General features: G+C 61.3%; 1 protein-coding gene across 4 annotated transcripts in view; it reads right to left on the reverse strand.

The window, feature by feature from the left end:
* The window catches only part of PHF24 (PHD finger protein 24), a 38131-nt gene extending 25158 nt beyond the window's left edge, over positions 1-12973 (reverse strand). For 2 of the 4 annotated variants that reach the window (XM_038403868.2, XM_038403869.2), the window contains exon 1: positions 12495-12927. The gene's annotated coding sequence lies outside the window, so the exon portion shown is untranslated. Of the gene's footprint in view, positions 1-12494 lie in introns of all 4 variants that reach the window. The other 2 variants (XM_038403873.2, XM_038403872.2) reach the window with 2 other exon arrangements.
* Positions 12974-14353: the final 1380 nt, after the last annotated feature.

The following is a 14353-nucleotide window of genomic DNA, read 5'->3' on the forward strand; positions in this document are numbered from 1 at the left end:
CCTCCCATCCCCATCTGGAATCCGGCCCACCGTGTTGATACGTGATTTCCAGAGAGGCGTGAGTGGAGAGGAAAGGGAAGGCGGGTGTGTGAGTCGCAACGCAGCGTCTGTGTGGGCAGCCACCTCCGGGAATCCTCGGCTGATCTGCTCTCGCCAGCCTTGCCTCCCCCACATGCTGCGCTGCCCTGTCAGCCGGCGCGGGAGAGATGCAGGGACAGGCGCACAGGGAGGGGCTGCTGCCCCCCATGGGATGCTGCTCCATCCCCTGCCCCTGCCCAGCTGCCTGGCACGAGAGGCCAAGCCTACTGCTGGGAGGGGCGCGGAGAAGGCACCGGTTCCAAAGGGCCAGAAACTGGCCCCTGACCCTGTGGCTACGCAGGGGGCAACCAGAGACGGAGTTACACAGGGGAGAGGTCAGAGAGAACTGAGCAGCAGCTCCCTGAGAAACAGCCCTCTGAGTACCAGTGCCCTGAGAAACAGCCCTCAGAGTAACACCACCAATACCCCGAATAACAATGCCCCCAGTACCGGTACCCTGAGAAACAGCCCTCAGAGTAACACCACCAATACCCCAAATAACAGTACCCCCAGTACCGGTACCCTGAGAAACAGCCCTCAGAGTAACACCACCAATACCCCAAATAACAGTACCCCCAGTACCGGTACCCTGAGAAACAGCCCTCAGAGTAATACCACCAATACCCCAAATAACAGTACCCCCAGTACCAGTACCCTGAGAAACAGCCCTCAGAGTAACACCACCAATACCCCAAATAACAGTACCCCCAGTACCGGTACCCTGAGAAACAGCCCTCAGAGTAACACCACCAATACCCCAAATAACAGTACCCCCAGTACCGGTACCCTGAGAAACAGCCCTCAGAGTAATACCACCAATACCCCAAATAACAGTACCCCCAGTACCAGTACCCTGAGAAACAGCCCTCAGAGTAACACCACCAATACCCCGAATAACAATACTCCCAGTACCAGTACCCTGAGAAACAGCCCTCAGAGTAACACCACCAATACCCCGAATAACAATACCCCCAGTACCGGTACCCTGAGAAACAGCCCTCAGAGTAACACCACCAATACCCCGAATAACAGTACCCCCAGTACCGGTACCCTGAGAAACAGCCCTCAGAGTAACACCACCAATACCCCGAATAACAATACTCCCAGTACCAGTACCCTGAGAAACAGCCCTCAGAGTAACACCACCAATACCCCGAATAACAGTACCCCCAGTACCGGTACCCTGAGAAACAGCCCTCAGAGTAACACCACCAATACCCCGAATAACAGTAATAGTGCCTCAAGTAACAGCAGACTGAGTACCAGTACTGGTACCCTCAACAACCAGAACATTACCCAAGTAACAGTACTCTGAATACCAGTAGCAGTGCCCTTTACAACAGCAATGGTGCTAGAGGTGACAGGACCTGAAGAACAGTACTCCAAGAACAGTATCAGTATCCCAGATCAATGTGTCTGGAGTAACCATACTGCAAATAACAGGGCCCCCAAAACCCTACCCACACCCCAAGTAGCCGTACTCCGAGTGCAGTAGCCCTACTCAGGGTAACAGTACCACCAGTCACAGCGCCAGGCCCCTGCCCTCTGTAGGCATCTGGTGCTAAAGGAGCCATGTCCCCCGTGCCCTGGCGCCATCCCTCGCCAGCCTCCATGGCTCCGCCATGCTGATCTATGGCCAGAGGAATTGCTGATTTTCCTTTACTGAGGCCGAGATCAACACCTCCTCTTTGGGCCTCCCAATCGCTCCTCATCCCCCATGCTGGCCTGGGCCTAGAATCTCCTTAGCCAGAGGCCTGGGCGCTCCCTGTCCCCAGCCAACGCGTCTCGGGTCCAGTGGCAGCCCTGCCCGGCCAGAACAGACGACTCCCCTGTATTTATTATCGGCCCCGCACCAGCGCGGGCCCTTCCCACAGTCCCGGGGCCCCTTTGCCAAGCCCTCCCTGCCGGCAGAGCTGCCGCGGGGTACAGGGCCTGTTCCACGCTCTCATGGTCTCCGAGTGTCATGAGCTCCCTCCCCGCCTGGCTGTGGGCTCTGGGCTCCCACCACCCTGGCCTCCACCCCTTTGCCACTGCAACAGCCTGGCGCCAGTTGTGCCTTGTGTGCCCCAGGGTGTTGCCGTGCCCCCCGGCTTTAGGGGAGCACCGAACAACGTGGCTAGAACCTCAGGCTGCAGCATCCTTCTCCCAGGGTGCCCTCCCCATGCCCCAGGGCCAGCGCACAGGCCCTCGGGGCAGGCAGGCAAAGGCAGCTGGTGCAGCTACCCCTGCCCTCCGCTCCGTCCCTGGAGCCCACGCTCCCCGTGTCTCCCACACGCAAGGTAGCTCAGGCGGAAATGCCCCCAGGTGCTCCCTGGTTTCCCCGGGCATTGCAGGCCTCAGCTTGCAATGGTTCTCCCGGGCCCTCACCCACCCAGGCACTGGGTCCAGCCAACCGCCCGGGCCTCCCCACTCCCTCCACGTGTTCAGTGCGTCCGCTCAGGGTGCGAGAGCCTTCCCCTCTGCAGCCCCTGCCCCGACACAGCCTCCCGTCTCTCTCCAGCCAGGGCATATTGTCCCCTGACCCTTGCTTGGCTGTCTCCAGCTCTCCTGTCCCACAGCCATGGCAGAGACGCTACGCAGCAGTGCTGCTGACGTGCCAGCCTTGTCCGGGGCACGCTGAGCCTTGCCCCCCGGGACACGCTGAGCCCTGCTGGCAGGTCCCTCAGCATGTGCTGACACCTTGGCATGGAGTATCCGGTGCTGCCGCTCACCTTGGCACGGGCTAGTGCCAGCCTGACCTTGTCGCCTGGCACAGCCTTGGGGCTATTTTTAGATCTCCTCTCTGGAGACTCCAAATCTGGCCGCAGACAGCTGCAGTCTCCACATATTGTTCTGTCCTCAACCTTCACACGGCAGCGCCAGGCTTCATGCAAGAGGCTGCAGCATCCCTCCACCCCTGCGCCAGGTCGCCACCCATCCCTCCCCACTGGGAGCCGGGGGCAGAGGCCACTGCCCTGCTGGCAAAGGGCTCAGCCCCGGGGGAATGCTTGGGGGTGAAAGCGCTCGGCCCATCACAAGCACCTCCCAGGGTCGAACTAATGCTTCCTCCCCACCCCTGCGAGGCACCCCCACATACAGAAGGGGAAATTGAGGCCCAAGGGTCACACCCCATATGTGTCAGAGCTGGGCGCAGCCCCCAGGAGGAGCTGGCTCCCCCACTCCCTCCACAGCGCAGAGCAATGACCACATGCCCAGGGGACAGCCAAGAGCAACTGAGGCAGGGGGTCTCTTTGCAGGGCGTGAAACAAACTCCCAGCGACAGGAGGGGTACATAGGAATGGGAAGGGCTTTTGGGGGGGGAGGAAGAATCTTTGGAGGAGTGTGTAGACAGATGTTATCCCAGGGCACAACCCCCTGGCCTGGGGGGCCCTGCAGGCACCCTGCCTCAGTTTCCCTCAGGTTCCAAAAGTAACTCACTCACATCCAGAGCCTTTACAATAACAGCCCCCTCTCCTGGGGCCTAATGGAGTCAGATTAACCACTCCCCTTTTAGAGTCAAGGGTTTGCACCCTCCTTCCTGTGGCCGGGTGGTCCTGAGTCCCTGGGCCAAGAGCCTCTTCCCCCCAGGCTCAGGGGCTACCCCGACTGCCTTCCTGGGGCTGCATCTGCATTGACCTTTCCCCTCAGCAGCTCCCCCTTGACCATATTTGGAGCCTCCTTTTTGAGCTACCTGCCCAGTCATTTGGCCCCAGGCAGGGCCCAGCTGGGAGAGAGGGGATCCCCGCCCTGGCTGCTCCTGGACCCTGCCTTCCCACTCCCTCGCAGGCCCATCTTCCTCTCCCGCTCTGACCCCATTAAGGCCTTTGTCCACTTCCCCGGCACCAGTGGGGGAACGGGGAACTTACCATCTCCTCCGGCCGCCAGGGCCAGCCCGAACAGCCACGGTGCCGGGGTGTGTGCACGACTCACACACGGCAAGAGGGGCCGAGCTGTCAGACGGGCGGCTCAGGGCTTGGGAACAGGGCCAGGGCTCGCGCCGGCAGCGGCAGGAAGCCAGCATGGTTTGCTGGCCAGTTGAGATCCCATGTGACACGAGCTGGCGCGTCTCAGCCTGGTTTCTAGGGGACAAGTGTCCACTGCAGGGACACCCTCCCCCGCCCTGGCAGAGTGGCTGTGGGGACTGACCCCCCTTCCGGGGTCACGTTTGGGGAGGTGCATGGGGGGGCTGGCGTAATGCTGGTACTGCTGGCTCTGTGCACGGGGCACGTCAGGCCTCACCTCTCCCCTGGGCGAAGAACGCAGTTCCCTAAATCCCAGGGCTCTGTGCCGCCCTGCCCCGCCCGCCCCATCGAACACAGACTGGAGAGAGGAGCTGCCAGCTCAGCCAGCCGCCCGCTGGGGGCCAGCTCAGAAGCCCCCCTCCCTCTGGCCCCCGCAGGGCTCTCTCCAGCCCAGGCTCCCCTGCAGCAGATTGCCCCGCTGGGCGGCCTTGGGAGCCCCTTTGGCCGTCAGAGGGCATTAAAAACACCTCTTGGCTCCCCCCCAGGCTCAGCTCCAGCCCAGCAAGTGAGGGTGGGGGGACAGCTGCTTTGATCTTCCCTGGGAGAGGCACCTGCATGATGGCAGGTCTCTCCTGCTTTGTATCCCCCTAGTAAAAGCCCCTTTTTTTTTTTTAAAAAAGCCCCAGTGGTGCCTGGCTTCCCCCTACAGGGCAAAGCAGGATGGAGATCTCCCCCCGCCTGAGAGGGAGAAACTGAGGCATGGAGAGGGGCTGGGATCGGTGCTCAGGAGATCCCATCTCCTCTGAGACAGGTGACCAGATCCATGGTGGGAAGGTTTCAGGAGCTGGGGGTGAGAGCTGGCTGGGGTGGGCCTCTGCAGGGCATGGAGCTGCTATGGGAATGGCTGGCGCAGTCAGTGTGGGGCGGGGTGAGGGGCTGGGCTGAGGGAGGAAGGGATTGTTCCAGCGGGAAGAAACAGACCCAGCCCTGGCACCACGGGCACCTTCCTGCTGGCAGCTCCGACCTGTAAAACAATTGCTCCCGGCCCTGCCCCCTTCAGGGCTGCCCTCCTTGCCAGGTCCCACTCCTACTCCGCCAGCCCCTGAACTGGCACCACATGGGCTCCCCACGCTCTGCCCCAGCTTGGTGAGGGCTCCCTGGACCCTGGCATGGAGTCGCTGGGGCTGGTCCCTTGTCCTGAAATCCCAGCCCGGAATCTGGAAGGGCCACGTCCCGGGACCCCTGCTGCCTGGAGAGGAGAGGGGGTGGCAGGGTGCTGCACTGAGACTTCCTGCCTCCTTGTGCTCCACTGCTGAAGGACAGTTTGGGGGGCTGGGATCAGGCACCGTTTCCATCAGCAACTAGTCCAGACCTGGGCCCCCCCAACCCCACCTGCCAGGGGCCCCTCAGCCCTGAACGGCAGCTCCCTGCCTTCCCCAGCTAGTCCCGCTCCGGCCCCTCTGCTCAACCCTGACTGCGCTGGCCCTACTGGAGCTGTGCTAACCAGGATTTGAGCCACCGGTCTCCAGCAGAGTGCACAGCCCCCCCATGTTGTTCCCCAGCCACATACGCCCAGGAATCTGTCCCCACCCCCCACAACTACAAACCACTGACCCAGCCCCCCAACTCAAATCGATGGGTCCTAGGCCCCAGAGCCCCCACCCCACTGCACCATTAAGGTCCATGCATCATCCCCGCTCCCTGAGCTACAATCCATTCACCCTCAGCCCCCTCTGCTCCCCAGGCCAGTCACCGCCCCGGCCCAGCCAAAATCCCGCTGATCCCCAAGCATCTGTCGGTGTGCGGTCCTAGGGCTGTGAGAAAGAGGGCTGAGTTGTTATGGTAGGGTTGTGGGCCCAGGGCTGTGTTGTTATTGTCAGGTGGAGAGCCCAGTGCTGGGTTGTTATGGTAGGGTTGTGAGCACAGGGCTGGGTGTTATGGTAGGGTTGTGAGCACAGGGTGGTGTTGTTATTGTCAGGCAGATAGCCCAGGGCTGGGTTGTTATTGTCAGGCAGAGAGCCCAGAGCTGGGTTGTTATGGTAGGGTTGTTAGCACAGGGCAGGGTTGTTATGGCTGGGTTGTGAGCATAGGGCTGAGTTGTTATGGTAGGATTGTGAGCACAGGGCAGGGTTGTTATGGCAGGATTGTGAGCATAGGGCGGGGTTGTTATTGTCAGGCAGAGAGCCCAGGGCTGGGTTGTTATGGTAGGGTTGTGAGCATAGGGCGGGGTTGTTATTGTCAGGCAGAGAGCCCAGGGCTGGGTTGTTATGGTAGGGTTGTTAGCACAGGGCAGGGTTGTTATGGCTGGGTTGTGAGCATAGGGCTGAGTTGTTATGGTAGGATTGTGAGCACAGGGCAGGGTTGTTATGGCAGGATTGTGAGCATAGGGCGGGGTTGTTATTGTCAGGCAGAGAGCCCAGGGCTGGGTTGTTATGGTAGGGTTGTTAGCACAGGGCAGGGTTGTTATGGCTGGGTTGTGAGCATAGGGCTGAGTTGTTATGGTAGGATTGTGAGCACAGGGCAGGGTTGTTATGGCAGGATTGTGAGCATAGGGCGGGGTTGTTATTGTCAGGTAGAGAGCCCAGGGCTGGGTTGTTATGGTAGGGTTGTGAGCACAGGGCTGGTGGTTATTGTCAGGTAGAGAGCCCAGCACTGGGTTGTTATGGCTGGGTTGTGAGCCCAGGGCTTGGTTGTTATGGTAGGTTTGTGAGCACAGGGAGGGGTTGTTATTGTCAGGCGGAGAGCCCAGGGCTGGGTTGTTATAGTGGGGTTGTGAGCCCAGGGCGGGGTTGTTATTGTCATGTGGAGAGCCCAGGGCTTGGTTGTTATGGTGGGGTTGTGAGCCCAGGGCGGGGTTGTTATTGTCAGGCGGAGAGCCCAGGGCTTGGTTGTTATGGTAGGTTTGTGAGCACAGGGAGGGGTTGTTATTGTCAGGCGGAGAGCCCAGGGCTGGGTTATTATAGTGGGGTTGTGAGCCCAGGGCGGGGTTGTTATTGTCATGTGGAGAGCCCAGGGCTGGGTTGTTATGGTGGAGTTGTGAGCACAAGGAGGGGTTGTTATTGTCAGGCAGAGAGCCCAGGGCTTGGTTGTTATGGTAGGTTTGTGAGCACAGGGAGGGGTTGTTATTGTCAGGCGGAGAGCCCAGGGCTGGGTTGTTATGGTGGGGTTGTGAACCCAGGGCGGGGTTGTTATGGTAGGGTTGTGAGCCCAGGGCGGGGTTGTTATTGTCAGGCGGAGAGCCCAGGGCGGGGTTGTTATGGTAGGGTTGTGAGCACAGAGCAGGGTTGTTATGGCAAGATTGTGAGCATAGGGCGGGGTTGTAATTGTCAGGCAGAGAGCCCAGGGCTGGGTTGTTATGGCTGGGTTGTGAGCACAGGGCAGGGTTGTTATTGTCAGGCGGAGAGCCCAGGGCTGGGTTGTTATGGTAGGGTTGTGAACACAGGGCTGGTGGTTATTGTCAGGTAGAGAGCCCAGCACTGGGTTGTTATGGCTGGGTTGTGAGCCCAGGGCTTGGTTGTTATGGTAGGTTTGTGAGCACAGGGAGGGGTTGTTATTGTCATGCGGAGAGCCCAGGGCTGGGTTGTTATAGTGGGGTTGTGAGCCCAGGGCGGGGTTGTTATTGTCATGTGGAGAGCCCAGGGCTTGGTTGTTATGGTGGGGTTGTGAGCCCAGGGCGGGGTTGTTATTGTCAGGCGGAGAGCCCAGGGCTGGGTTGTTATGGTAGGTTTGTGAGCACAGGGAGGGGTTGTTATTGTCAGGCGGAGAGCCCAGGGCTGGGTTGTTATAGTGGGGTTGTGAGCCCAGGGCGGGGTTGTTATTGTCATGTGGAGAGCCCAGGGCTGGGTTGTTATGGTGGAGTTGTGAGCACAAGGAGGGGTTGTTATTGTCAGGCAGAGAGCCCAGGGCTTGGTTGTTATGGTAGGTTTGTGAGCACAGGGAGGGGTTGTTATTGTCAGGCGGAGAGCCCAGGGCTGGGTTGTTATGGTGGGGTTGTGAACCCAGGGCGGGGTTGTTATGGTAGGGTTGTGAGCCCAGGGCGGGGTTGTTATTGTCAGGCGGAGAGCCCAGGGCGGGGTTGTTATGGTAGGGTTGTGAGCACAGAGCAGGGTTGTTATGGCAAGATTGTGAGCATAGGGCGGGGTTGTAATTGTCAGGCAGAGAGCCCAGGGCTGGGTTGTTATGGCTGGGTTGTGAGCACAGGGCAGGGTTGTTATTGTCAGGCGGAGAGCCCAGGGCTGGGTTGTTATGGTAGGGTTGTGAACACAGGGCTGGTGGTTATTGTCAGGTAGAGAGCCCAGCACTGGGTTGTTATGGCTGGGTTGTGAGCCCAGGGCTTGGTTGTTATGGTAGGTTTGTGAGCACAGGGAGGGGTTGTTATTGTCAGGCGGAGAGCCCAGGGCTGGGTTATTATAGTGGGGTTGTGAGCCCAGGGCGGGGTTGTTATTGTCATGTGGAGAGCCCAGGGCTGGGTTGTTATGGTGGAGTTGTGAGCACAAGGAGGGGTTGTTATTGTCAGGCAGAGAGCCCAGGGCTTGGTTGTTATGGTAGGTTTGTGAGCACAGGGAGGGGTTGTTATTGTCAGGCGGAGAGCCCAGGGCTGGGTTGTTATAGTGGGGTTGTGAGCCCAGGGCGGGGTTGTTATTGTCATGTGGAGAGCCCAGGGCTGGGTTGTTATGGTGGAGTTGTGAGCACAAGGAGGGGTTGTTATTGTCAGGCGGAGAGCCCAGGGCTTGGTTGTTATGGTGGGGTTGTGAGCCCAGGGCGGGGTTGTTATTGTCATGTGGAGAGCCCAGGGCTGGGTTGTTATGGTGGAGTTGTGAGCACAAGGAGGGGTTGTTATTGTCAGGCAGAGAGCCCAGGGCTTGGTTGTTATGGTAGGTTTGTGAGCACAAGGAGGGGTTGTTATTGTCAGGCGGAGAGCCCAGGGCTTGGTTGTTATGGTGGGGTTGTGAGCCCAGGGCGGGGTTGTTATTGTCAGGCGGAGAACCCAGGGCGGGGTTGTTATGGTAGGGTTGTGAGCCCAGAGCGGGGTTGTTACGGTTGGTCTCCGGCTGCGTCTGGTGAGTTAATGAGAACTCAGCGTGTGGCCTTTGCGTGGAGAAGGCTCAGCCCTTGGCGAGAGCTAACGTGGAGCTGGGACCCCAGGGGTGAACCATCCACCCCAGGGTGCTGCAGTTCAGCATCAGCCCCTGCTCTGGAGACAGGGTCCTGGGGTTTGACCTCTCCTATCCAGCCCCCCAGGGTGGGCCTGCGCCCTCCAGCGCGTCCGGCTGGGCTTTGCCTGGGCTCCGTCGGTCTGTCCCCTGCAGTCTAGTGCTCAGCACGATGGGTCCCTCAGCGTTCCTCTTCCACCTGCCCTGGAACGTGACCGGCCGGACCTGAGCTGGGCTGATTGCAGCCGGCTCTGCCCTCCTGCCCTCGGAGAGGCGCCTGTTCTCCGGGGTGCACCAGGCGCTGTGGGTTTGTACCCTGCCCCTTCCCCACTCCAGTAACTGGGCCCGGCCCATACTTCTGTCACTAGTGCAAATGGTGGCTCACAGCTGGCGTCTGCATGGGGCCCTCTGGGCTTTCTGTGCTGCAGGCTCCCTGGAGCCGGGAGGGAAGGAGCTTCTCTCTCGCCCTGCCTGCCCCAGCCCCCTCGGGGGAAAGCCCCTGGGAAGGAGGGAAGCCAGCTGGCTGCGTGTCTAGCTACCGAGATCTCTGTGCTGGGTCTGTCAGACGCTGGGGTGGGGCTGGCAGTCACAGCAGCTGGGCTGCCCCTGGGGCTGGCATCTCTTCCAGCCGCTCTGCCTGGTCTGGGTGCAGCTCCCCCTCCCTCCTTGGGCCTCCCCAGCGCTGCAGCCTGTTGCAGGGTTACAGCCTTGCGGGCCCCGCTGGGTAATGTGCTGGCTAAACGTGGGCACTGCTCCTGCCCGCTACGGGCTGCCATGTCAGGGCGGCTCCCTCATCTCACAGCCCATGGCTGGAGGAGATCCCCAGCTGGGCAGGCCCGCGTCTGCCTGATGTAGGGCATACGCTCTGCCCCTGCCGGGGCGCAGTGACAGTGTCTGTGCCAGGGCAGCCACTCCCATTATACTGGGTGAGGGGTGCGTGCGGGGAAGCACATGGCAGCCAGACGCCCAGGCTGGCACAATGTGGAAAGGGGAAAGACGCCCTCCTGCTGCCTACCCCGAATCCCTGCCATGGGAGCAGGGCCCTGGTGCCTGCGCTGGCCAGGGGAGAGTGTGGCTGGAGGCAGGTGGCCTGTGGCAGCGGCAACGAAGCCACTGCGTGGCTTGAGGAGGAGGATGCAGCTGGGGTGCCCTGTCTGACGTGACGCTGTGCCGGTGGCTGTCACTGAGTGCCCTGGGGGGGAGGAGAAGGCCATGGGATGGTCACTGCTCTGTTATACGGTGTCTGGAGCTCGCTGGCTCCTTCTGCTCCAGGCATGCACCCTGCCCCTCTGTCAGCTCTGCCAGTCACCCGCCACCCATCACTTCACCCCTCGCTTTTCCCCACTGGAGCCCGGGGCTGCCCGGTCTCCTGGCTCATGGGGCTGGCCTGTGTGCCGGGCGATGGGGGCGTGGAGGGGAGGCTGCAGTCAGATGCTGGGGAGGGCTGGGCTAGGGCTGCCCTGGGGGGGGGACTGGGGGCGAGCAGGAGAGAGCCAGGAAGAGCTGCTGAGCGCGAGGTGCGTCCAGCTGGGGAAGCAGGGAGCCGGGAGCACTTAGTGCGGGGTGCCCAAGGCCTGACGGGCACAGCCCTGCCCTGGGGAAGGAAGGGCTGGGAGCAAGTCACCGCGCTGTGCTCTCCGGATTCCAGCCGACGCTGGCCGGGCGAGGAAAGGGATGAGGTGGGCACCTGGAGCCAGTGATGCTGCCCCGGGGCGAGGTGCCCAGCTGCAGTTGAGCCAGACGGACAGACAGACTTCAGACCAGGAAAAGCTCCAGAAGTGACTCCGGGCAATGGCACAGGGGGGTAGAAGCGTGGGGAGCCCGGGGCTGGGTGTTGCCAAGGCACGACGGACCTTGCAGGGGGCACTGCTCCTGGGGCTCAGCAGTGAGCTGTGGGCTCACACTCTCCAGGAGGGCAGGAACGACCCTGGGACTTGGCTTCGTTGGGATGGGGGATGGGGTCCCTGTGGGGCTGATGGCCCCCATCTATGTGCAGGGCAACCAGGGACAGCTCTGGGTGGGCTGGGGGCTCTGCGGGTGTCTGGAGAGGGACAGGGTCTCAGGGCCCATTGTCCCCCGGCTGGGATCAGGGCAATTCCCCCACAGCCGGGGGGCTGGGAGAGGCCTACAGTCTCCTCTACAGCATCCTGCATCTGCCCCTTCTTGGAGCCTGGGGAACAGGCAGCATGGGCCAGTAACCTGTGCCAGTTGGCAGGGGGTAGGAGGCTGGGCTAGCATTCCTGGGAAGCCAAAGAGGGTGCTTCCCGCACCCTCTGCTCCTGCTTCCTTGTGGCGGGGCCCCCTGGCTCTGTTCACCCGGCGTGGTCCTGCTCGCTGCTTGCAGTGGGGCCAGGGTCTGCAGGGTCGCCTGTGGGGGCTGGGGCGGGGAGGCAGAGGGACTGACCAACAGCCGTGCCAGGCCCGTGCAGTGCAGCTGGTGCCAGGCGGCTGACCCCCTTTGCTTGGATCGGGCGTGGGCGTGGGCAGGGGTAGGCAGGCCGGCCTGCGCAGCTGAGTAAAGGTGGGTTCTGGAGGCAGCGCTGAGGGGCCCAGGATGCTATTTCCACTGGCTCTGACTGTCCCCCGCCTTGGCACTGAGCTGCACTGGGACCCGAGTGGCAGCCCCCGGGGGCGCAGGGGCACAGCCGGTGCCCATGCTGCCCCACTCTGTGGCTAGCCGGGGATTCTAGCCCCGGGGCTGCCCGCCGGCACCTTCCCCAGCACTCAGGTCACTCCGACAAGATTCAAGCAGCAGCAGGAAGGGAAGGGATGGAGCCGCTTGAATTGGGGCTTTTCCAGGCTGCTGAGCGAGCTTGCAGCAAGGCAGCCGATGGGGCTCAGGGCAGCCTGGCACCGGGATAGGAGGCTCGGTTCTGCGGGCTCATAGAGCAGGAGCTTTTGTTGTTCTGTCGCACGTCTCCATCTCCCAGAGGGCATCAGAAATACTAAGACCACACAGTCCCCTCCCCTGCAGCACACTCAGCACCCCCCCGGCACGCAGCTCCCCCGCCCACCAGCCCTTATGAGACCCTCAGCCCAGCACCCACAACAGGACCCTGCACCCAAGGGAGAGAGCCAACGGACTGGCCCTGGTGTCTGACTTTCTGCCCCAAGGCAACACCAAAGCCAGTCCCCCACGGCTCAGACCGGCTCCAAACCCCTGCTCTCCCCCACCAGTGAGATGGGTGCCTGTCCTGGAGAGGAGGGGGGCCAGCGGGGTGAAGTGCCCCACCCTGTCTCTAATGAGTTCCTGAATGGTCTCCGCCGTGCATTCGCAGCAGGCTCGGCGCTGCTCCCCCGATGGCGGCTACGCCTCACTTACCGGGGTGGGGATCCGGACGCGCCACGGCGTGAGCCCTAAGGCGCTGCCCGCACGGTGCCCATTCCTTCTGCTTCTCCCAACAGCCTCCTCCTTGCCTGCCTTCACTGCATCCCTGGCGGGGCTCCCTCGCTGCCCCAGAGAGGCGATGCCTGTGGATGGAGAAGGGAGGCTGGTACCCGGAGCAGATGCTGCTGGAGGACGCGGGAGGAGGAAGATGCTGGCAGCTGGTGGCCGAGGCTAGCGTGCACGCAGGCAGGCAAGGAGGAAGCGGGGCTGAGCAGATGCCGCCTGGCTTGCTGGCCCCATACCAGCTACTGCCTGAGCTGCGCTAGGCTCCTCGCTGGGAGAGGAAGCGGGTTTTTAACCATTCTGACGTTGGCTGGGAGATACCAATAAAATCCTTCCCCGCGTCTCCAGCTCCCAGGCTGAGCTGCTTTTATTAGTGACAACCTCAAGGACTGCAGCGCCCACACGGCATCCACTCAGGAAAGAGATGAGCAAGGTCAGCCCAGCCTCTCCCCACCCCACCCAGCCCCAGCCCAGGAGATCTGGCAGCTTTTGGGTGCTTTAACCCTTCCCTGCCTAGCAGAGGTACCTTCACAGAGCCGGAGCAGCAGAGATGGAAAGGCGGGGGGCTCCCCAGCCCATGCCCCTGTGGCCAGGGCAGGCCCAGCACACCGACTGGCCTCTGCCACATGTCAGCTGGTCTGGGGGGTCTCTGGGAACATGTGCATTGGCCCTTCTCCCTTGCAGAGCTGGGATCAAATCCCAGGCTAGGTCACAAGTGAAATGAGTTTGGTGGATTCTCATAGAATCATAGAATCATAGAATATCAGGGTTGGAAGGGACCCCAGAAGGTCATCTAGTCCAACCCCCTGCTCAAAGCAGGACCAAGTCCCAGTTAAATCATCCCAGCCAGGGCTTTGTCAAGCCTGACCTTAAAAACCTCTAAGGAAGGAGATTCTACCACCTCCCTAGGTAACGCATTCCAGTGTTTCACCACCCTCTTAGTGAAAAAGTTTTTCCTAATATCCAATCTAATCCTCCCCCATTGCAACTTGAGACCATTACTCCTCGTTCTCATCCTTCTGAATGGGCCATGGTACCCAAGAGCACAGGGCTGGCCACATGAGGGAGTAACTAGGGGGAAGACAAGGACTGGAGGCCAGGATGGAAGGGCACTGACTGAGATGGTGATGGGGGCCTGTGAACCCAGAGCTGGGACAGCAGGGGGCAGGATGGAGGGACACTGGCAGAGCTGGGGAGTCAGCACCATCCTGGGGCTGATCCATGCCCCCCACTCCCCGCAGGGGAACCAGCAGCTTCTTCCCTCTCTGCTCTGCACCAGAATCCAGCCCCTCGCACTCCCGGGGCAGAACTGCAGTGGGGCGGAGCAAACAGAGGGGCAGCAGGAGAGACCCACACTCCAAACCTCCCCTGGGCCAAAGGAACCAGTTCAAGGCCAGGCAGGAACGGGCGCTCCCAGGAGAGCGGGGAGGAGCCTGAAGGACATGGGGGAGATGGGGCAGTGGGTCCCAGCTGACCCCTGTGACTGTCCTGTAGATTCTCCCCTGGAGGCACAGGAGAGACATGGCTGCTTCCGGCCCTTGGCCGACTCATCGCTCTCCCATGCAATTGCTAAAACACTATCTGCACCCGGGGTGGGGCGAGGGGAATCTTCCCCCCCCACCCCATACACAGCAGCACTGCTCATGACCCATCATCCCGACGCTTCCCACATCCTTCCCACTCAGGGCTCACTCACCCACCTGCCACGGAAATGCACCCACCTCTGGGGTGGATGGCAGCAGCTGCAACAGAGTTTGGGCCAGGACGTGCAGAGGAATCCCATGTCTGAG

This window comes from Dermochelys coriacea, chromosome 5, assembly GCF_009764565.3.
Source record: "Dermochelys coriacea isolate rDerCor1 chromosome 5, rDerCor1.pri.v4, whole genome shotgun sequence".
In the NCBI taxonomy this organism is placed as follows: domain Eukaryota; kingdom Metazoa; phylum Chordata; order Testudines; family Dermochelyidae; genus Dermochelys; species Dermochelys coriacea.